Below are 22165 nucleotides of genomic sequence, written 5' to 3' on the forward strand. Positions count from 1 at the left end.
CATCTACCTCTATATTTTTATTTTTGCAAGACTCACAGGATCTTATTCCTATTAGTAATGATCTTATCTGTTTATCTATCTATCTATCTATCTATCTATCTATCTATCTATCTATCCATCCATCCATCTGTCTACCCATCTATCTGTCTATCTATCTATCTATCTATCTATCTATCTATCTATCTATCTATCTATCTATCTATCTATCTATCTATCCATCCATCTGTCTACCCATCTATCTGTCTATCTAACTATCCATCTATCTATCTATCTATCTATCTATCTATCTATCTATCTATCTATCTAATTATCATCTATCTATCAAGAATAGGTTTCTCTGTATAACATTGGCTCTCCTAGAACTCACTCTGTAGACCAGTCTGGCCTCAAACTCACAGAAATCCACCTGACCTTGTTTACTGAGTGCTGGGACTAAAGACCACTGCCTGGCCATTTATTTAATTTTTATTGTTATTTATTCTTTTTATATTTCCATATCTTTTTGAGGTTATTTTCTTTTGCTCAAAGAGCTCTCTTTAGACTTTCCTTTAGTAAGATCACTCTGCTGAAAAATGCAGCTGCTTGTCTAGCATTCCTTTACTGTGTCTTGATCAGAGACTGACAGGATCTTGTACAGAATTTTAAGGTCTCAGACTTTCCCTTTCAGCTCTTTGAAGATTTCTGCGTCACTGTCTTCCGGGCTTCCACTGGTCATGCAGAAGAGTCAGCTGTTACTCTGTCTCTCGCTTGGTCATGCAGTCTGTCTTTTTTGTCTGACTGCTCTCTCTGCTTACTTAATGTTCTAAGCATGACTTTATTTTTGATTATTTTGCTTTTACACCTGTGATTTGAGCCCTTTCACCATTTGTCATTCTGTTTTTACCTTTTTAATAGAGCAGAATCCAACACTTTTCATCTAGACCTCAGAAAAAAACCCATAGGTCTTAGTCATTTTTAAGAAGTAATTTTTCCTTCACTTTCTCCATGTTTCACTCAGAATTTTTTCAGACCTTTATTTTCCCTTCAACTGCACTTAATCATCTCGTCCATTGAACTCTCATTGTAAATTAAGATTTTTTTTTATTTGTCTCCTTTCTGAAGTTTCCAGTGCTTTCCTCTAACTCCTGTCTTGTCACTTGGTTTCTTGGACATCTGTTGTGGCCATGATGAATGAATGGGTTTGGATGCCACGTGGACCTGTTAAAGCGTCTATCTGAGTGTCTGCAAGCTCGTTCTATTTCGTTGCTTTTTCTTCTACTATGTGGCTAGTTCTTTTCTTTTTGTCGGCCATTCCCCCCTTCTCTTATAAGAGTTGGCTAATGTATTGAAAATGTGTGACGAGAAGCCAAGTTTGGGAATGACACATACTTACAGAAAGAGTTGCTTTTGGCTCTGGCAGGATGTCAGAGTTTGTTATTTGATCCACACAGGAACGGGCTGCCCTCGTGTGTTTTATTTCTCATGTGTCTATTCTCATGTCATCCTTACTCCTTGACTGTAGTCATTCTGTGTCACAGCCACAATTCCGAAATGTCTTGCAGGGACTCTTCTTTGAAAATCTCAACTCCAATGCTTATTCCCCACCCCTGTGAGAACTACAAGACCCCTATCTAATTTCCAAATCTCTCCCCTGTTGCTTTCGAATTGATGAACACCTTCAGAAAAGACTGTAGCATACCTGAGGCCCGTTTCTCTGAGCTTCTTTTCTCCGTGGGATACTGAATGCAGCCCTTACTGCTCTTGTTGCTAAGGTGCTTAGAACAGATACTTCAAAGTACTTTGTCAGTGTGTTCTTAATTGTTTATGAATGCTGTGATCCCATCCCGTCAGCCTCTCCTCAGAACTCTCTTAATTTAGTGTGTGTGTGTGTGTGTGTGTGTGTGTGTGTGTGTGTGTGTGTGTTGCAGGAGAATCAAATACTAAGGTACTACATGTGCTAGGAAAGTTCTCTGCTGGGTTATATTCCCAGAATTTACTTCATTCCATTTCAAATTGAGAAAAAGGAGCAGAGGCAGGCAAAATTGGGAGTAGTCTGTGCATGTGTGTGGGAAGGTAAGGGACACACTGGAGTGGTTGTGGAGTTGATGGTGCTACTATGTCTCTTTCATAAGAGATTCCCAAGAGATTCTCTTTGAAAGGTGGAAACCCACACAGATGGGAATGTATTTCAGAAGATTAATTCTTGTCACACTCTTAATAACACGAGACTCATTATCAAAACCTAAAATTTATGGTTGGTTAATAAGGGAATAAGTAAGATAATGTATAGAAATACTGAAGTTTTTAGAGAGACACTCAAATGTAAAGATTTGTTATCAATGTATGTTTCTGGAAAGTTCCTGGGTTTTCTGGCACTTCTATGGAAAAAAAAGTAGCAGTCTAACAGCAATAATATTTGCTAATCAGGAGCTCCTCAGACATACAAAACTTACTGGCTGGCATAACTGCAAGACTTCCAGCAAAGCTTGACAATTTGTGTTTTCATATCTATGAAGTTCATTTTGTTTCATTCTTAAAAATTTTCCATCTGAGAGCAGAGTTTAATCCTGCTACTGCTATTGATCAGTGTTCCACATCGTACCTGCAGGGTGCTTACTTGCTCAAGTAAGTTTAAGCAGACTGAGAAGTAAGCATCCACGGGCACTGTGATGCTCTGGAAATAAATCTTAAAGGCAGTCTATTCAGGAGACAGCTCACAACAGACATTTGAGTGGTACTTAAGACCAGCCAAGAAATTGGCCTTTTGCAGTTATCAATGAATTAAAAAATTAAATAAAATTGCAAATGAAGGAAGCAGTCTTTCCTATGATAGATATCACTGCTCTATTTACTGATGCTTTGTTCCAGACAGAAGAAAACAATACATTTCCATTTGTTTTCATTCCAGCTATCACTCTCTCATACAGAGTACTCTTCTTAGTGCTAGTATTAAAAAAAATTTAAGTTCTAGCCCCTGTCATCTAAATGCTTTAATATTAATAATTATAGAAATGGGGTCTATGCATCAACATATATAAAAGATAACCAAAGCCTTAAGACCTGAATAGTTAGTGTTGGCTGTAAGTTAAAAATCCCTTATACTAGAGAAATCTAGAAGTCGCGGAAGAGTTTGAATTGAGTTAGGCTTTGGAGAAATCTTGGATTTGCTAACAAATGCTAAGGGATGAGAATCTGAGCAGCTGGAAGAGGGAAAACAGAGGGCATAGAGGTGGGAATTCACACGGTTCAGGATAAACCCTAGAAAACCAAGGCAACAAGGGGCCAGGGGACCCTTGTTGGATCAGTAGGTAAAATGTTTGCCGAGTATTTGCAGATCCCTGGGTTTGATCCCCTGAACCTCATGAACTGCGTATAGTCGTGTATACCTATAGTCTCAGTACTCGGAAAGCAGAGACTGGAGGATCAGAAGTTCAAGGTCAGTCTTGGCTACGTATCAAGTTCAAGACTGGCCTGAGATTTATAAGCCCATGCCACCAAACAAAACAACCAGAGTGAGGGAATGTAAGCTCCTGGAATTGCTGATTTCTAGCTCCTGGGCCAGAGTCTCACACACACACTAGTATAGACTGAGTCAATATATCTTATCCACATTTGAATTTCTATAATTAAATACTGGAGACAATTAGCTTATAAAGAGGAAGGGTTTATTTGGTTCCTGGTTCTGGAAGCTGCAGTACAAGACCGAGCAGCCATATTGCTTTGAGCCTCTGACGAGTGAACTGCTTGGCTCTGGTCCAGAAGGAAGGATCAAGCAGACTGTGGGTGCCATCAGCCAGGAAAATAAAAAAGCAAGAGAAGAGGAGGAAGAAATGCACTCAGGCCTTGGCAAATGTCCAACCAAACCCTAACAGTGAGAGTAATGCGAAACCAAGGTGTCATTCTTTGCCTTGCCCAGCCTTCCTTGCAGGAAGATAGACTCAGGGAGAAGCAGGAAGTTGATGTCCTCTCCCTCAGTGACTGGGTCTAATATCCTCCCGCAGGGACCCCGAGGAGCTTGCGTTGGAGCTCACATCCATGGTTGCTTTGTGCAAGTGGGGAAGTAGAAAGATCATTTGGCTAGAACTTTCTACCCCATGAGAACAATTCTCAAGTTTCCCCTCTGAAGTCATCCTCTCCCCGCCTCATTCTTTCTGAGGGTTGTCATATCTGAGGTGTTGTGTGTTTTATATGAGATTTCCTGGAAACTTGTTTACAAGTGAAAGATGGGTCATTGGAAGAGCTTTCTTGAGAAAGGGACAAGTTGGAGAAGTATGACGCCTTTAAGTAGAGGGTTTGAATCCTCCAAAGAACTCCCTGTTACTGCAGAAATGAACACCAATTGTCTTAGGTTTCTATTGCAGTGATGAAACACCAGGGCCATGAGCAACTTTTGATTCTACCTTCAGTCTTTCATGAAAGGAACTCAGGGCAGGATGCGGGAGGCAGGAGCTGGGGCAGAGACCACGAAGGAGTGCTGCTTACTGGCTTGCTCAGTTGCTTTCTTGTATGCCCCAGGATCACCTTCTCTGGAATGGCACAACCCACAATGGGTGACTCCCATGTCCGTCACAAACCAAGAGGATGCCCCAGAGGTTTGCTGAGAGGCCAATCTGATGGGAACATTATCTCCATTGAGCAGGACACCAGTTTCTTGAGAACCACGGAACCTCAGCCTTGCTTGGGATGGTCTCGGAAGACTGTCAGTCCAGGCTGTGTTCATCACCAATGGCTTTGATTTTGTTTTCAACCCTGAGGCCTGTGAATAAGAAGGGAAATGTATGGAGTGTTGGCTCCACTTCAGACTGCCCCTTCCCCTTCGCCAGAGTCATTTGTGGGAGTGATGGCACACCATGGACTGTAACAGCGATGCTATAAAAGTTGTTTCTGAGCTTAAGGCCTGGGCTGCAATGACAAAGCCCATGGAAAACTAGAACCCTGAAAAGCCAGCTTCCCAGGTCTGTGGGGAAGCTTATTGTCAGTGAGGGCCTTGACAGTCAAGGATGAAGAATGAAACCAAGCCATGCAGGGCTTACGCCGTGCTGAGTACATTAGGAATGTCATCTTGTGACCAGGATGGTCACTGCTGTGCCTTGGGGTCCTTCCTGTCTTTCCCTTCTCTTAATGACACTGATGTATTTTCATAAATTGGTAGCACCAGACTGCATGTGGGAGGATGTAGACCATTGAACACTGTTATATTGGACTGTGTGCTATAAAACCCAAATGTAGTGGGTCCAGGCTGTGGGTTACAGCTTTGCTCACTCTCCTAGGTCATTGCAAACATCTGTGCTGTACGACCTTGTTACCTGGACTTCACGGATTTGGTTCCAGGCTCAAGGGGATCTTGGAATTCTAATAAAAGTATTAATAAGTTTGTTTTCCATTATTGTGATGAAATATTCAAGACTGGATGGCCTTCTAACTTTGATGGCTGTTTCCCTATATGCATATGTATATATCACACACACGCATATATACACACACATATACACATATATACATATATACCCATATACCCATATATACATTATATATATACACATACACACACACATATATATGTATATGTATATATGTATATGTGTGTGTATATATATATATATATATATATATATATATATATATATATATATACACTTGACCACAAGTCAGAGTTTCCTTTAGTGGAGAAGGAAGCGCAGGGACTTCTGGGTAACAGTGTTCAATGCCCAGCGTAAAATGTCAGGAAGAGCTGGAGCACTCTGCTTGCACCACCTCAAGCCTGTCCATACACAGCCATCACCAGCAAGGGCCCTGGTGACCGACAGACAGCACAAGGTGACCCTGGGTGTTACTCTGTCATCTCTTTCTGCAGTACATTCCACAGCATGGAGTTTCAGAGTAAGAAAGGTGCATAAATAATGAGGCCGTTAGCAACAGCATTTTAATGAGTGTCGTTGTCTATATGTGGCCCTGCGTCAAAAGAGAAAATTCCTGACTTGCAAACATTGATAGCTGTATAAGTATGTAAGCGATGTGCCATGATCTTTCCCACGTCATTGGAGGTCAGGACCACAGTCCTGTGGCTCTCTAACTAGGTAAGTAAGCTGCCCCTGAGTACATGGAGGAACAAACTTCTGTTCTCAGCCCACCCTCTCATCACTAGGGCTTGGGTGCATGACCCATGCCTGCAGCTCCCTCACAAGCTGCCGGAGGCTTTGAGTCCTGGAGCCCCAATCTCCTGTGGTCATAACTTTCCTCTTCTCTTCCTCGACCTTCATCAAAGCATCAACTAAGAGTCACTACCCAGAACAAATGGACTATTGCTTTTCCTTCTCACTATCAGTCTTTGTACCAGGGAAGAGCATAGCGAGCTGCCAAAAGGCTCATTTGGCCGAGCTTTGTGATTGGTACCGATTTCAGCATGATTTAATGGAACCCATATGGGGAAGCGAGGATAAGGCAGAGAGGAACCCAGAGGGGATCTGCCGCTTTGAAAAGGACCTCTTGGCAGGGAAGTGTTTCTGACACATTGGCATTTTGCTGTGTCTCTCCCTTGTGTCGGAGCTTGGTTATTAACAACACCTGCAGCCTCTCTGCATACCATGTGTGGTACACACTCACTTACATGAGACAGTGGGACACCGTGTCCCAGCATGATCTCAAGCCTCACCTGAAGGTCCCACACATCCACCGTGTCCCCCATAAGGCCATTCAACACGATCACAAAGGAATATAGCCTCTGCCAGGCCAGAGCAACGGTGAGGCTGGTGAGGGGATAATGGAGGTTACCTAGGTGTCCCTCTCGACCTGCCTGCTCATCCCCGCCTGTTTCTTACCTCAACATCTAAACAGAAGCCAGAGAGGGAGGGTCGTTGCCTCCCCAGTGCTTTTTCTTTTAAGACACAGCCCCATCAGACAATGAGAGCTGAGTCTCTCTAGCTGGAGCATAGTCACAATGGCTACAAGTCACTCCGCCCACAGCGACTGATGGAAACTGTCTTTGGCCACTCAGAAGTTAGTTATTAAAGTCCTTGTGGGGGTCCAGCCTGTACCCCTAGCCTCCACCTTTTCTTGTTCCTTCTAACTCTTGCTTATTTATTTCCCACTCTCTCTGACTTTACATCTTCATTTAGATCTGCAGAGGCACCTGGGGAAGACCTATGGTAACAAGGAAGCCATGGCCACACCCATGCATGTCTGGATTCCTAGGCCTTCCTTTCAGTCCCTAGAGGCCAAAGCTGCCTTTCATTTGCCCCACGGTGTTGTGTCCAGGCTCTCCCGGGGTGAGAAGACTAAGGCAACCCTGTTATTTCCTTGATGCCATTTTAATTTATATTCTGTGTAGTGGTTCAGGCTGACACGGCATACAGGGTTGGCTGTCAGGCAGTGTTCAGTTGACTGATAGATTGAATAAGCCTTCAGCTGTCTTGGGGGCAGAGTTTTCTATATTTTCTTAAGAGCATTTGTTTAGAATGGTGCTTGTCAAATTTTAATAAGTACGTGAATCACCTAGGCTCTTGTTAAAATTCAGTCTGCAGTTAGGGTCAGGGAGGGGCCTGAGCCAACTAATAAGTTCCTGGGAGGCAGCTGCTGCTGTCCTATAAACGACACCGTGAGACCAGATCTCAGCCAGTGTGGTTTGACATAAGCAAATTCACCCAGCAACCAGTGCCGGGTGGTACTAGGTGTTGCAAGGGGGACCAATGGAAACTTCTCATTCTACAGACAGAAATATTGAGTCTTGGTGACTGCTATGTTCCTTAAGAAATATTTCTTTGCCAGACCCAGATGTGGGCAAAACTTTTAACTCTACTAAATCTCAGAATGTTCTAGGTAACCAAAAAAAACCTTCCATTATAGTCTTGTGTGTACGTGTGTGTGCAAGCATATTTATATATATTTTTGTGTGTATGTATATATATTTGTATATGTATATATTTGTTTGCTTGTATACATTTGTATATATAGTATGTATGCATGCATATGTTTGTGTGTGTGTATATGGATATGGTCTTGTTTGTATGGAGGCCAGAGGTCAGCATCACGTATCTTCCTCTCTCCCTATCTTTGAAACAGTCTCTCACTGAGCCTGGAGTTTACATTATGGCTAGATGGACCAGTCAAGGATTCCAAGGAATCCTTCTGTCTCCACCCTCCCCAGATTTAGATTAGAAGCATACACTATCAAGTCTGGCTTTTAAAGTGCGTTCTGAGGATCTGAACCCGGGTCCTCATGCTTTGGCTGTGGACACGGAACACCCTGAGCTGTCTCATCCCGGGAGCTTTCCCTCCATGGCCACTGTCTGCAGTTCTCAGCTGAGCTTGTCTGCTGATATCTCCAATCAGGCAGAAGGATGGTTTCCTAGACATTAGGTAGATAGAGCTTGACTTTTTGGGTGTCAGGGAAAGAAACTGAAGACAGATAATTTACCACCAGGGCAGGTTGAGATGTCTGTGTGTCTGTATGTGTGCATACACATGTAGGCTGTGGACTCCACTCTCTTCTACAAACAGTTGAGGCTTTTAGTGTTTCCCGAATGCCACTCCAATGCATCAGGGAAAGATTCTGGGGCTGTTATCCCAGGGTCATCTGCTTTCCCTCAAGCTTTCACTCATGGTTCATTGCTCTTCTCTTCTGGGGGAGCCATTTTTGGTTGGCCCACAAAATTGACTGAGTGCTTCTTGAGGGAATAAACCCCAAGGAAAGCTGGAATGAGACCAAGTCTGGATAAAATATGAGTACCTTTCAGTTACTCTCCCAGCCAGTGGGGTGCACTGAAAGAATGGTTCAATTGTTTCCAAATGTCTTATTTCTACTCTTGATTTATCTGAATGGGGGTGGAGAGAGAAGGGGTGGTCTGTGGGCTGTGGCAATTATATTCATTACTTTTTGAGACAGGGCTTCATGTAACCCAAGCTGTCCTTGAACTTCTTAGGTAATTGAAGGTGACCTTGAATACCCGATGTTTCTGCAGCTGCTTCCAGAGTTGCTGGGATTATAGGGTTTGCCCTCGTGCCTGGTTCTATCCATTGCTGGGGATGAAACTGGGGATGGAAGCTAGGGCTTTGTGCACGCCAGGCAAACACTGTACCAACTCAGCCAACATCCCCAGCCTGAGCATTAAAACTCTCAGAGAGGAACAAGAAAAATGCCCATTCCCTCCAGGGCAACGCCAGTGGCTTGTGATTGGCGAGGGCACTGTAAATTAAAATGGCATGAAGAAATAAAAAGTTTGCCACAGGGAGAAAGCTGTTTTCAATGTTCTGCTGTTCAGATGACCAAATAGACACGGAAAGAAAAGCCAGCTTTATTTGTACCAGAACCACCTAGTATTCAAAGTCAGTAGGCAGCTTTGAACTCTAGAAAATAGGGTTCTGGGATCTTGATTCCGGGTGACAAAGGACGCAGAACACGGGAAAGCACTGAGGGACATATTGTTACTTTTTTTACTTTGCAGATACAAAGTATTCGGCCACAGCCTCTTCCTCAGAAGGGAATGTTTCCTTCAGCTCTTGGTTTAAGAGTTTATTGTGTCTATTTAGGCTCAGTCTATTGTGCTGGGGAAAATGTAGCAGAAGCATGAGGCGGCCGGGGTCACGTGACATCTGCCCGTTAGGGAGCAGCAGAGATGGAAGTTGGTGCTCCGCTCTCTTTTCCATTTTTCCCCAGTCCAGGATCCTGGCTCCTGGGATCCTACTGCTCTTTATGATAGGTCTTCCAACCTCAGTTAACAGAATCTAGGAATTCCATCACAGACAAGTCCAGAAGGTTGTTTCCGCCACGATTCTAAATCCCATCAAACTGCCAATCTGGATTAACAACCACAGGGGTAAAATCACGAAGGTTGGCTTTTATTTTTAAAGGCTTCGTGTAAGTCAGGCATGGTAGTACATACTTGTAAACCCTGTTTACGAGGCTGAGGGAGGGGGATCTTGAGTCTGAAGTCATCCTGTGCTGTATAGTGAGAGATAGTGAGAGCTTGTCTTGAAACCCAACCCAAGAGAACCAAAATAGGCAGGGATATATGATACATGCTGGGAGTTCTCACGGGCCACCATTGACATTTGGCCTAGGTCACTGTCTCATGGGGGCTGTTCTGTGTGCTGGAAGTCAGTTAGCACCATCTCTGACCTGCACTCATTGGTCATGGGTAGCACTGCCCCAGTTGTGGTAATGTAAAGTGTCCTTAGATGTTGCTAAATGTTTCCAGCAGGTAAAATGTGTCTCTTCAAGGTAAGAACTACTTCTGTAGGCCACAGCTAAGGGATCACTCTTGACTGTATGCTACAGATACACTTGCTTGGAGTCTCTACACAGCCACACTTGCTGAGAACTCAAGCCTGTGATGGGGGAGTTGTGACTCTTGTTTCAGGTCCTGCCACAGGTCTCCCTTGTGGATCATGCCAGACTGCAGAAGAGAGGAGATTCTCTGAGTTCTGTCAGGGTTCTGATCCACTGTGGGACTGTAGGCCCGAGAAAGTCTGAGATTCACGCTTTTTCTCTGGGAGACACTTGGGAAGCCAGGCATACCTATGCTTTCTGGGAAAAGGTAGAACCTAGCCAGGCCAAGAGGAGGGCCCAGGTAGGGCTTCATCAGCTGGAAGGGAAACTATGGGGACACAGCCGTTTTATGTCGGCCAGATTTATGGCAACTTGACACAAGCTGGAATTATCTGAAGTGAGGGCACTTCAATTAAGAAAATGCTTCCATAGGATCCAGCTGTCAGGCATTTTCTTAATGACTGATTGAGGGGGAAGGGCCCAGCCCATTGTGGTCCTGGGTTCTATAGGAAATCAGGCTGAGCAAGACATGAGGAGCAAGCCGGTGGGCAGCACCCCTCCATGGTCTTCAGCTCCTGCGTCCAGGTTCTTGCCCTACTTGAGTCCCCATCCTGACTTCCTTCAATCATGCACTATAATGCGGAAGTGTACGCCAGATTAACCTTTTCCTCCCCAAGTCGCTTTGTTCATGGTTTCATCACAGCAGTAGCGATCCCAGGACAGCTCCTGTGGTAACAGAACATTGCAGGTTAGGCATATCTGCCAAGGTTTTGAAGAATCGCCCTTTCCCCAAATCCCACAGTTCTACTTAAGAATTTTTCTGAGAGTTTGGGAGACCTCTCGGTGGGTCAAAGTGCTTGTCACATGAGCATGAGGACTTTCTTGAATTTCTAGAACCACAGTACAATCTGGGTGTGTTGTGCATGTCTGTGATCCTAGCATCCCATGGGGAGAAGAAGGCAAGAGAAGCCCTAGAAGCTGGGGTAAGGCAGGTAGAGGAAGGACCGATAGTGTGGCTCACGTGGTAGGAAAACAGGAGAAGGCCCTGTGTCAACCAAGGTGAAGGTGTGAGCTGACAGCAGAATTTGTCTTCTGACTTCTACATGTGAGCCATGACACATGGACACCCTTCTTGACACATGGTAATGCGTGCGTGCTACACACACACACACACACACACACACACACACACACACAGAGAGAGAGAGAGAGAGAGAGAGAGAGAGAGAGAGAGAGAGATTTTCTTGAACAAAGATGCTAACTAAGAAAATGGTTTTAAATCTGAAAGAACAAAATGCATATCTTATCCATATGGTATATTTACAGACCTATATGTCTTCATCGTAATGCTGATAAAGTATAAGACAGCATGCTGATCCTAAGTTATTTATTTAAAATGTCTGCATGTGTGCCTGTGTGCCTTTGTGTGTATGTGTACATGCACATGTGCTTACATGTGTGTCAGCTTATAAATGGGTGAATATATAGTCACATATATGAGTGTTTGTCCTTCTGTGTGCATTTGCATGTATGTATGTGCTTGCATGTGTGTTTGTATATGTGTGTGTGCTTGTATATGTGAATACACGTGCAATTGGATATATGTACTTGCATATATGTGTGCTTTCATATCTGTACTTGTGTGTGTGTGTGTGCACATGTGGGCAAATCTGTACAGCAGAATGTTTGGAAGGGCTGTTCCTTCACACTGAGTGTGGTTATTGTTAGCGATGGACACCAGGATGATTTCATTAGCATTTTAGAGTTTGCCTTATTTAAGGGCCCCACAGTATGTATCATTTTAAAACTAAGTAAAATTAAAACAGAAACCAGTCGCATCCTAATTCCTGACAGCAAGAGTCTCCTCAAGGGTAGAAAACAGACTTTTTAGCCTTGTTTGCATTTACTGCTGGCCTCAGCCTGTTTCTGCCTAGGCAGTTGCAGGGGCCAGGCCTCCTGCACACATGAAAGCTGGGGCTCAGCTCCCAGTAGCTTCTGTCCCTTAACAACCTAGAGAATCTGCTTCCCCAGCCAGTGGCTTCTGCTCCTCTGGAGTCACTGAACGTGCTCTAGAACATTTATCCAGACTCCCCACAGCTATAGTTTTAGTGTTCCTAGCAAGAAGTGGGTCACTGCAGGACAGTGACTACCTAGCTGTGTAGACCTGAGCGTTTCTCCCATCTGGGGCATCCTTCCCTTTGCCACCAATGACCTTGCTATTTCAACAGGGCTCTGTTAATGGTTGGTCATCACTTGTGAATTCAATGAAAGAAAAGTCAGAGAATTGCGTGTCATCCCTGTCACTGGTTTCTTCTTAGGGACAGGGAAACTGTCACCACAGTGCCATTCTCAAGTAGTAAAAGGTGGGGCAGCCAATGTCATCTAAGAATGGAGGAGAGTCAGGGCTAACATATCTATGGTGTTTGTTAGGGGGCCACAAGCTCCATTCTGATTTCAGAAACTTGAGGTCACGTGGGAGCCACAAGGGTAAAGCATGGGTCTATCAGGGGCTGTGGTCCCATCAGAGCAGCCTTGAGGGAACAAATAGAGCACAACCTTACAGTTGACTCCCTGTGACCATCCATTCACGTTGATGCCACGTTTACAGTTGTCTCCACAGAACTGGTGGATATCTTCCTTTCCCTTTAACATGCTCTCTCTCTCTCTCTCTTTCTCTCTCTCTCTCTCTCTCTCTCTCTCTCTCTCTTTCTCTCTTTCTCTCTCTCTCGTTCTCCCTTCTTTTTTGTATTTATGTATGTATAAATTCATGTATGTGTATGATATAGGTATGTAAATGAGCACATTTGTGTGAGTGCAGTTGTGTGTGTGTGTGTCTGTGTGTGTGTGCAAGCACAGGTGTTCCAACACACATGTGGAGGTCAGAAGACAACCCCAGGTGTCACTCATCTTTGTTTTGTGACAACAGCTCTTTTATTGTACACTGCAGCATATGCTGTAGCCTATGAGCTTCTGGGAATCTTGCCTCTCCCATCTCCTGTCTCTTGTCTCCCCCGTCTCCCCCCTTCCCCATCTCCCCCCACCTACTCCCATCTCATGTCCCCATCCCTCTCCAACCCTCCACACCCTCACCTTCCTCCACCCTCCTTCACTCCCCCATCCCCCCCCTTCCCACCCCTGTCTCCTGTCTCCCTGTAGGAGAGCACAAATGACCACTCCTGACTTAGGTGGGTTCTGAGGAGTTGAATTCAAATGGTCAGGATGTACTCAAGAAGCCATCTTCTTAGCACCCTACCCTATGCCATTTCTAATTCTCACTCAAGAGAGGGACTTTCAAAAAAATTCTATGCATTTAGTTTGAATTTCAAAAAGCAGAAGTTTTTCCTTATTTTCCATCTTGAGATCAACCGGGAGGACAGTAACTAATGGGTTTAATCTGAAGCCTCCTATTAGTCAACAAAATGTCCGTAGAGATAAATGACCTTGGATATATCTTGGACTCTGCAAGCAGCAGTGAGCTCTCTGAGAGGGGACAGATTCTCATGATTCCATTGCTGCCCGAATGCTTGTGTTCCTGATGGCTTTGGCTGTTGGGGGGAGCATTGTGCTTTGGGACATTTATTGGAAGACAGGTTGAAAGTCAAAGGCCTTTACTGGTAGATCAGTGGACTTCTGAAGAAGTTTGAAATATAGGGGAGCTTCCCGGATGCACCTCTGTCCAACACATCTGACAGCGGGGTCCCCAGTACAAAACTGCATTCCTGTTACAGCATCTAAGACCATAAAGCCCTGGATGCAGGGAGGCAGGTATAGTTTAGATGTTGAATGCCTCCAAGGGTCCACACACTTCACGTTTGCTCCCCAGAGTGTTATTATTGTCAGGAGCTGAGGGAACCTTCTTCAAGAGAAGGGTTTTATTGTAGTCTTTAGCTCATTTGAAATTTGCCTTCAAAGTAGATTGTGGGACCACCTGCCAACCTCTTCACTATCATTCACTTCCAGATCATAAGTCAAGCCATTTTGCTCTTCTGCATATTCTGAGATGATATTGTGTTAACACAGGCCTCAGGTAACAAGGCCAGTGTCATGGTTTGAGTGAATGAATGCCCTCCACCCTGTTGCTTCCATCCACCTTGCATAGGTTCATAGTAAGTGGCACTATTAGGAGCTGTGGCCTTGTTGGAGTAGGTGTGGCCTTGTTGGAGTAGGTGTGGCCTTGTTGGAGCAGGTGTGGCCTTGTTGGAGTAGGTGTGGCCTTGTTGGAGCAGGTGTGGCCTTGTTGGAGTAGGTGTGGCCTTGTTGGAGTAGGTGTGGCCTTGTTGGAGTAGGTGTGGCCTTGTTGGAGTAGGTGTGGCCTTGTTGGAGGAAGTGTGTCCCTGGGAGTGGGCTTTGAGGTTTCAGAAGCTCAAGCCAGGCCCAGTTGGGTCATTGTCTCTTCCTTCTGCCTGCAGATGTGGAATTCTCAGTTACCTCCCCAAGAACCATGCCTACCTGCCACCATGCTTCCTGCCATGATGATAATGGACTGAATCTCTGAACTATAAGCCACCCCCAATTAAATGCTTTCTTTTATAAGAGTTGCAAGGTCATGGTATCTCTTCACAGTAATAAGACATTGACTAAGACAACTAGTTAATCACAGAAATAGATAAAAAAGTAGTCCCAAAGCACTCTTTCTCTTCGTAATTATATTATCTGAGGTGTTTTATTATAGGGGAATAAAGGGTTTATATCAGCTTATGCTTCCAGGTAACAGTCTATCACAGAGAAAGTCAGGGCAGGAACCGAATGCAGGAAGCTGGAGCAGAAAAAAACTATGGGGGACCACTGCTTACTGACTTGTTCTCTCTGACCCATGCTCAACCAGCTTTCTTACACAATCTGGGACCACCCATGCTTGCCCAACGGGAGTATTGTCTACACTGGAAAGAACCCTCACACATCAATCACCAATCAAGGCAATTCCTCACAGAAATAGCCACAGGCCATTTCAATCTGGCCATCCCTCAGCTGAGACTCTCTCCCTCTTTTAGGTGACTCTTGATTTTATCAAGTCGACAACAAGAACTAATCAGGACGATGCCCCTTTATCAGGTAACCACCTCCGAATCTCTGAGAGATCTGTCAGGCAGATTGAGCACTTGTAACACATCCTGTAATCCTCCTTTGAAGCATGTATCAGGGCAGTAATTACATGGGTATTTACGGAATTATTTGTTTAGTGCATGCCTACCTCCCTAGGCTTCACACTCAAGGACCAAGGCTGAGAGAGTGGGAGGCAAGAAGCAGCCAGAGGTGGAGAATTCAGGAAGAAGTTGCATATTTCCCTGGCAATGTGGTGGATTGTCCACTGTGACTTGCATTCAGAGGATCTTTCAGGTAGGGAGAGAGCTGTACTAGGTAGCCCTGTTGGCTCTGACGGCCTTAGGAACACCTGTTACTGCCTGGGATGTCTGAAGTGACAACTCTGTCAAAAGGTTGACAGAAGAGGAGAAGGACAGCCATGATAGCTGGGCTCTCTAAGTTACATTCGGAATAAAGGGACCTCCCTGTGCAGTTCTCTGTTCATTTAATCTCAAAATGACTTAATCACAGAGTGGAAATGTGACACGGACCATCCAAAAGCCACCAGTGAAACTTAGGGTGTTACTCATAGAAGTATTTTCCTCCCTTCTTGTAGAAAAACAACAACAACAACAACAACAACACAGCAGAGAGCTTACCAATGTCCCTGTCTTTGTGTTTTAAAGAGGTATTAAATGTATTTAAAAGTGTGCAGCTTTGGGGAACCAGCTCTTTCCTTCTATGGTGGGCTCTGTGGATAAAACTCAGACCCTCAGGCTAAATAAACAGCAAGGGCTTTTTACCACCGAGCCATCTTACCAGCCCTTCCTCCGATATAAATCCTGAGAAACCTGTTAGCTTTATTGAGAGTCCCCCGTTTGTGATGATTTCAAGATTCTTTCTTTGGATCATGTATTCTCAATCTACTTATATTCATTTCATCATTAGTTTGGGAAAGACCAGTTCGTGTGAAAATTATGTAAGGATGATACTGGAGAAGTTATTGATCCCAGGCAGTACACGGGAAGCAGAGGAGGAATCTGAATAATTTGGAAGGAAATGTCATAGCAAGAAGTGATCAGTGTCAGTTTCAGCATTGTGATGCCCTGGTTGATGTCTTTTTATACCACTTAATGATGTTTGGATAAATCCCTTTGAACTGTTTCTCCATCTGTAAGTGGGTTCTAACAACAACACTTATAACAATACACTCAAGCGTTGTGAGGGTTAAGTAATTACCTTAACTAATTACCTATGTTAATTAGGGCAATTGGACTGATCCCCAGATATCCCTCATGTGAATGGTTTAATGTAGCTGACAAAAAGTTATTATAGTTGATGAAAAGAAAGAAAAAAAATAATGACAGTCTTGCTAATAATCCTCTAGTATAACTGATAAAAGACTATCACTTAAAAATATCTTTGTGTATGCGTGTATGTTTGAGTGTGTATGTGTGTGTGTTTGAGTGTATGTGTGTGTATGTGTGTGTGTTTGAGTGTATGTGTGTGTGTGTTTAAGTGTGCGTATGTATGTGTATGTGTGTTTGAGTGTATGTGTGTATGTGTGTGTGTTTCAGTGTATGTGTGTGTGTTTTAGTGTATGTGTGTGATGAGTGTTTGAGTGTATGAGCGTGTGTGTTTGAGTGTGTGTGTGTGTGTGTGTGTGTGTGTGTGTGCTCATGCATGTGGAAGTCAGAGGGCAACCTCAGTTGTCACCTTTCAACTCCTTTATGTCAGGCTCTCTGCTATTTGCTGTGGTGGACACTGAGCTACCTGACCTGTCACTTTCCAGGGATCTCCTGCCTCCACTTTCCATCTTGCCATCTGAGCAATGGGACTACACATTTTTATTCCTTTGCCTGGTGATAGAAGCCAGGTAGGTCCTTATGATTATGTAGAAGTGCTTGCACACAGCGCCATCACTCAGCATCCAAAGCAGCATCGTTTCTTCCTAATACATTCTGGACAGGGACCTGGAGCTGCGGGCAGGCAGGTGGGCAGATGTCCCTCTGAGCAAGCTGTGGGTCCCTAGGGGCAAGCATTTTATCTTCTAGGATGAGAAAAGGATAAAGATACTTTGGTCTTGAGTGCGATGAGGAACCTGAGCAGCAGCCCAGGGACTTGATGATGAAGACAGACTGGAAAGAGAGGAAGCTAAGAAATCACTTAAAGAAGTATGAAACGAGGGCTCAGAACTGTTAAGAATTGCCAAAAAAAAAGAAAAATCATATTAAATTCACTTTGAACACATTTTCTACTCGTGTCCTTTCACTGTGGTTAGCACACTTCACCAACTGTCCTGTAATTTTCTGTTGATAAAACCCAAGTAACCTCAATGTTTTTCCAGCATCCAAACTCCAACATAAGCTTGTATTTTAGAGATGGCCAAGTCCTTCTGCCAATACTTGGTAGTCATTGTTGGATGAGGCGATCCTCCCTGGGCCCTGAGTGTGCTCATACGTTCTGTTTGGAATTTTCCAGAATGCTTGGCCATTCTGGTCCTGGGTCATTGCTCAAAGTCATGTTTCCAATGAACGACCATTAAAAAAAAAATGAAGTAATGACTTTCTTTGGAACTAAGTGAGGGCTCTCTACAGAGAAGGTAGGTAGCTTCAAGTTGCTCCCATAGGAATTCGAGGTGGGGGAGACAAAGGCAACCCAACACAAACATTAGCTCATTCTGTTACCTGAGCCAATATTAATAACCATTTCTGTGGTCTAGAATCTCATGCCTTTTGTCAGCACCCATGAAATAGCACAAAGTTAACTCGTTAGCTTCTGAGTAGGACAAGAGTTCCAGATGCTAGCATAACCACTGCTTACTGTAGGAAGCATGTCTCTTTAGGATAAAGGAAGAGAAAGCTAAGGAAGAGCACAGCTGGACATGCTGTACCCTGACGTGTTATCCAGAGACCCATCCGGGTGTGAGCATCTGAACGATAGGCTTCTGGAGGGCTATCCGAAACCTGTGGTGGGGATTCGACTTCTTAGACTGGAAGAAAGGTCCAGAGGAGATGAAGATAAACTTATATTAGCAAGAAAACGTTTCTTTTCTGCGAGGATTTGGGATGGAGAAGGAAATGAGATTGGAAGCTTAGGCTGTTCACAGAGACTCCCAGCTTTACACATTAGGGCCAGCCATTGGCATGGTACAAACCTTTATTAGTCTATTTACTGTTGTGATAGCAGAATGCCTGAGGCTGAATGGTATATAGAGAAGAGAGGGTTTCTTTGGCTCATAGTTTTGTTCAGTGTCTGGGGAGGGACCCTCTAGCTTTTTCATAATGTATTGACCTCAGCATGCTGATGACATCATAGAGGGAGCTCATATGGACGGGAGGGTGCCATCACACGGTGAACCGGGATGTGAGGCGTTCAAGGGGTAAGGTTATTCTTTTTATAATACCTTGTTCTTCTGTCCTGAAATAACTGTACCAATCTCTTCTGAGGGTGGCATCCCAATATGGGAGGAGCTCTCCACTAGGCCCCATCATCTGTCAACAGTGACTCACAGAGGACTACAATTTCAGCACTTGATTGGGAGACAAATTCATCCAAGCCTCAGTGAACTAATTCTAGGAATTAGTGAAAAAAGGTCCCAGGTCCCAGTCTGTACAGTGGATTTTTTTAAGGTAATACTTTTATTAATACTATGAGAATTTCATACAAGTTGCTTTTCTAATACATTTTTTTTGCAATTAAAAATATAATTTTGTAGTTTCCTTCAATACCTCCCATATCCAGTGATTTTTAAAAGTCAGGGCAGAAGTTGTTTGAGAGCTTGCCAAACATGTCTAGTCTCCATTTTTGCTGACCTGGTGGTTTTAAACTATAAAATACAGGAACTTTTGTTTTGCTTTGTTTTTGTTTTCGTTTTGAGACAAAAATATTGCCATGTAACCCGAGATGAACTTGAACTCTTTCTGCCTCTCAAGTGCTAAGATTACAGGTGTGACACTGGGCCTGGTCAGAGCCATTCCTATAATCAATAATGTCAGATATCTAGAGACATTTGCAAATTCTATCATTGGCTTCCTTCCTACTGCTACTCAGGTCATGACCACCGCTCCTGACTACCGGTAGAGTTTGACATGACAGACTATAGATAATGGTGACAAGCGAACTCTGCATTTGGGAAGAAAAATGCAGATGTGGAGTATTGATTGGGCTCGTTGCTTTCCTTCTGAGGAGATGGTGACCCACAAACTCTTTTCACAGTTGTGTCATTGGGCTGAGCACTGGTGCTGATGTGGGTTGGACTGGCTGGTCGAGAACAGCAACTCTGGGCAGTGGTCATGGCAGCATCAATCCAAGGCAGGGGCACTTGGCCCTGTGTAGTTATGGAATTTAACGGGGGCTCTGGGTCATTTATCTCTTTGAACCTCAGCAGATAGGTGAGTTCAGTGGTGCTTTAAATACATAATAATCTGTCTACTCAGATTCAGACTCAACACTGGTCTGCTTATCCATGGGCTCATGGGGTCTGGCTTGCTCTTCATGGGAGATGGAATCATGATTTCATATAGAAGATATCATAATTACCCTTGGCTTAGCTAGCTATAGAGATAATGCCCTGTTAGTTCATCAGCCATTTTTTTTTAAACTTTAAGTCACTATGGAAAAAATAGATCACACAGCACTGGTTTACTCATTTTGAGGGTTAGTTTGTAGTGGAATTGATGAACAAGATTCATACCAGCAATGCAAATATTTGGCTAATGTAGAACGTCAGGCCATAATTCTTTCTTCTTCATACATTAAAAAAATACATAAAATATGTAATTCCCACCCCCCAGGGCCTGAATCCTCAGTTAGTGTCTGATGTAGAGACACAGGAATGTCGCCCCGTGTTTAGTGATGAGCAGATGGGTGTGAGGTGGACCCCAGGGAGACACCACCTGCTGCGGGGTGTGCATGTCAAGTTTGTTGACAGAACATTGCAGAGGAAAATTGGAAAAAGGTGCTCAAAGGCCTCATGAAGGGCATCTCGTGTTCTTCTTTCTCTGTGAGATGAGCCATTCATAACACCTTCCATCTCTAACACAGACAGTTGTAACATTTAGTTTACTCTTAATGGGACTCCAGAAACCCCTGCAACAGGAGGAGATCCGGTCTGATATAGGGAGAGGCATTACTGTTCCAGGAGTTAGCGCCGATGTTTATTCTTAGCTCGAAAGAATTTAATTGATTGATAGAGGTATTTTCATTTGTGATTGGGCTCAAAAGAGAGGAAAGAGAAATTCCTTGGTAATGTTTTCAAACATTTTACAGAGCATTTAATGTCACATATCAGACTGTGATAGCTTTACCTACAAACACCCTAGAATTATGCTGTGATATTATTTGATCGTGTATGGGACTCAGTAGAAGGTAGACTATTATAGCTTTAATTTTAAATAAATGGGATTACTCAGGTCCAGCTGGGATTTTATTATGTAACAGACTCAACAGAAATGCTGTCTTACACTAAGGGGTCTGCGACTTGTGTGCTAGGACAATCCTTTTGAACCATAGAACTTATTCAAGAGTTTTGGATCATCTAAAATAAGAAATAGTGCTCCAGGGGGCAGGGAAGGTAGCCCACTTGTGAAGGTTCCCCCATGTAGTCACAAGAACCTGAGTTTGAACCCTAGCTTCCATGTGAAAAATCCAAGTGTGGGCTGCCCACTTGTAATCCCAGCACTGGGGAGCTGGAGACAAGAAGATCTTGGGACATTTCTGGGGAGCTGGACTAATTGAACTAGTGAGCCTATAGCTTCTACATACAGGTGCACACACATATACTCATCTGTGCACTTGAGCGTGCACACACACAAAGAGAGGGAGAGTGGGGGAGAGAGAAGAAGAAAGAGAAGGAGGAGGAGGAGGGGGGCGATAAATATTGTTTTGTTTCCCAGCTTTCACTTTGTAATTTTTTCCCCTTGGGTGAGGAATGATTTATTGACTAGGTAGCTTACATTTTACAGGAAAGATGACAGACAAACAGCCATAGCAAATACAGTACCAGCCAGAAGTGGTGAAAATAGATTTCACAAAATACGGAGCCATGATTTGTGTGGATTTCTTGCCACTCACACTAAAATCAGAAAATATTCACCATCGGGAATTAACATGAATTCTCCAAGAGCAAGGTGAGGCTAATTAATTTGGTATGTGTCCAACCTTGTCCCTATACCTACAACTGTCTGTGTTCTCGAACCTTTGCCAGGAGCATCTACATTTAGAATGTGTGTGTAGCTCAGAGAAATCCTGAAGCAAATCGAAATTTTGATGTGTAATGTGGGAAGATCTTCCATTGTACCTTCAAGAAATGTAGGCCTGCGAATTACCGGCTGGTGTGCATCAAACATGTCAAATTCATATCTGACCAGATAGATATCTCATCAACTGCCCATCTAACTTAAAGAACACAGGACAGGGGTAGAGATAGAGGGAGATGTACAGAGAGTTCTCCAAGCTCACAGCTCTGACTTACGTTATTTTTGTATAGTTTTACAAAAAGCGGGAAGAACAGGCAAATAGTTCTGTGTTGGTTATGTGATGCCTTTGTACCAGTGCAGACAGGAGGGAGTAGAAAAGTTCTACCCAGTGGGATGATTTCATTACGAAGGTGAAAGCAGGTACAAGATAGAACAAAGCCTGTCATTGGACAAGAAGGAAGGATGGGAGGGAGAAAAGTTTGAGGGAAGAGGGGGAGACTGGAACGAGAAGGCAGAGAAGTCGAGGAGAGAACATGGAGGCTGATGTTAAGATTCCACCCTGTATTTACAGGTTGTTATGAATATTCTTAAGGGATGGAAGTGTACAGAGCTTTGTATGTTTAGGTGGGCAATTATATCTTATCAATTGGATCAGAGGTTATTGTGTTGTGTGTCCTTTCATGTGGTGATTTAAGTTTAA

Source organism: Rattus norvegicus, chromosome 13, assembly GCF_021556685.1.
Source record: "Rattus norvegicus strain SHRSP/BbbUtx chromosome 13, alternate assembly SHRSP_T2T, whole genome shotgun sequence".
NCBI classification, from domain to species: Eukaryota; Metazoa; Chordata; class Mammalia; order Rodentia; family Muridae; genus Rattus; species Rattus norvegicus.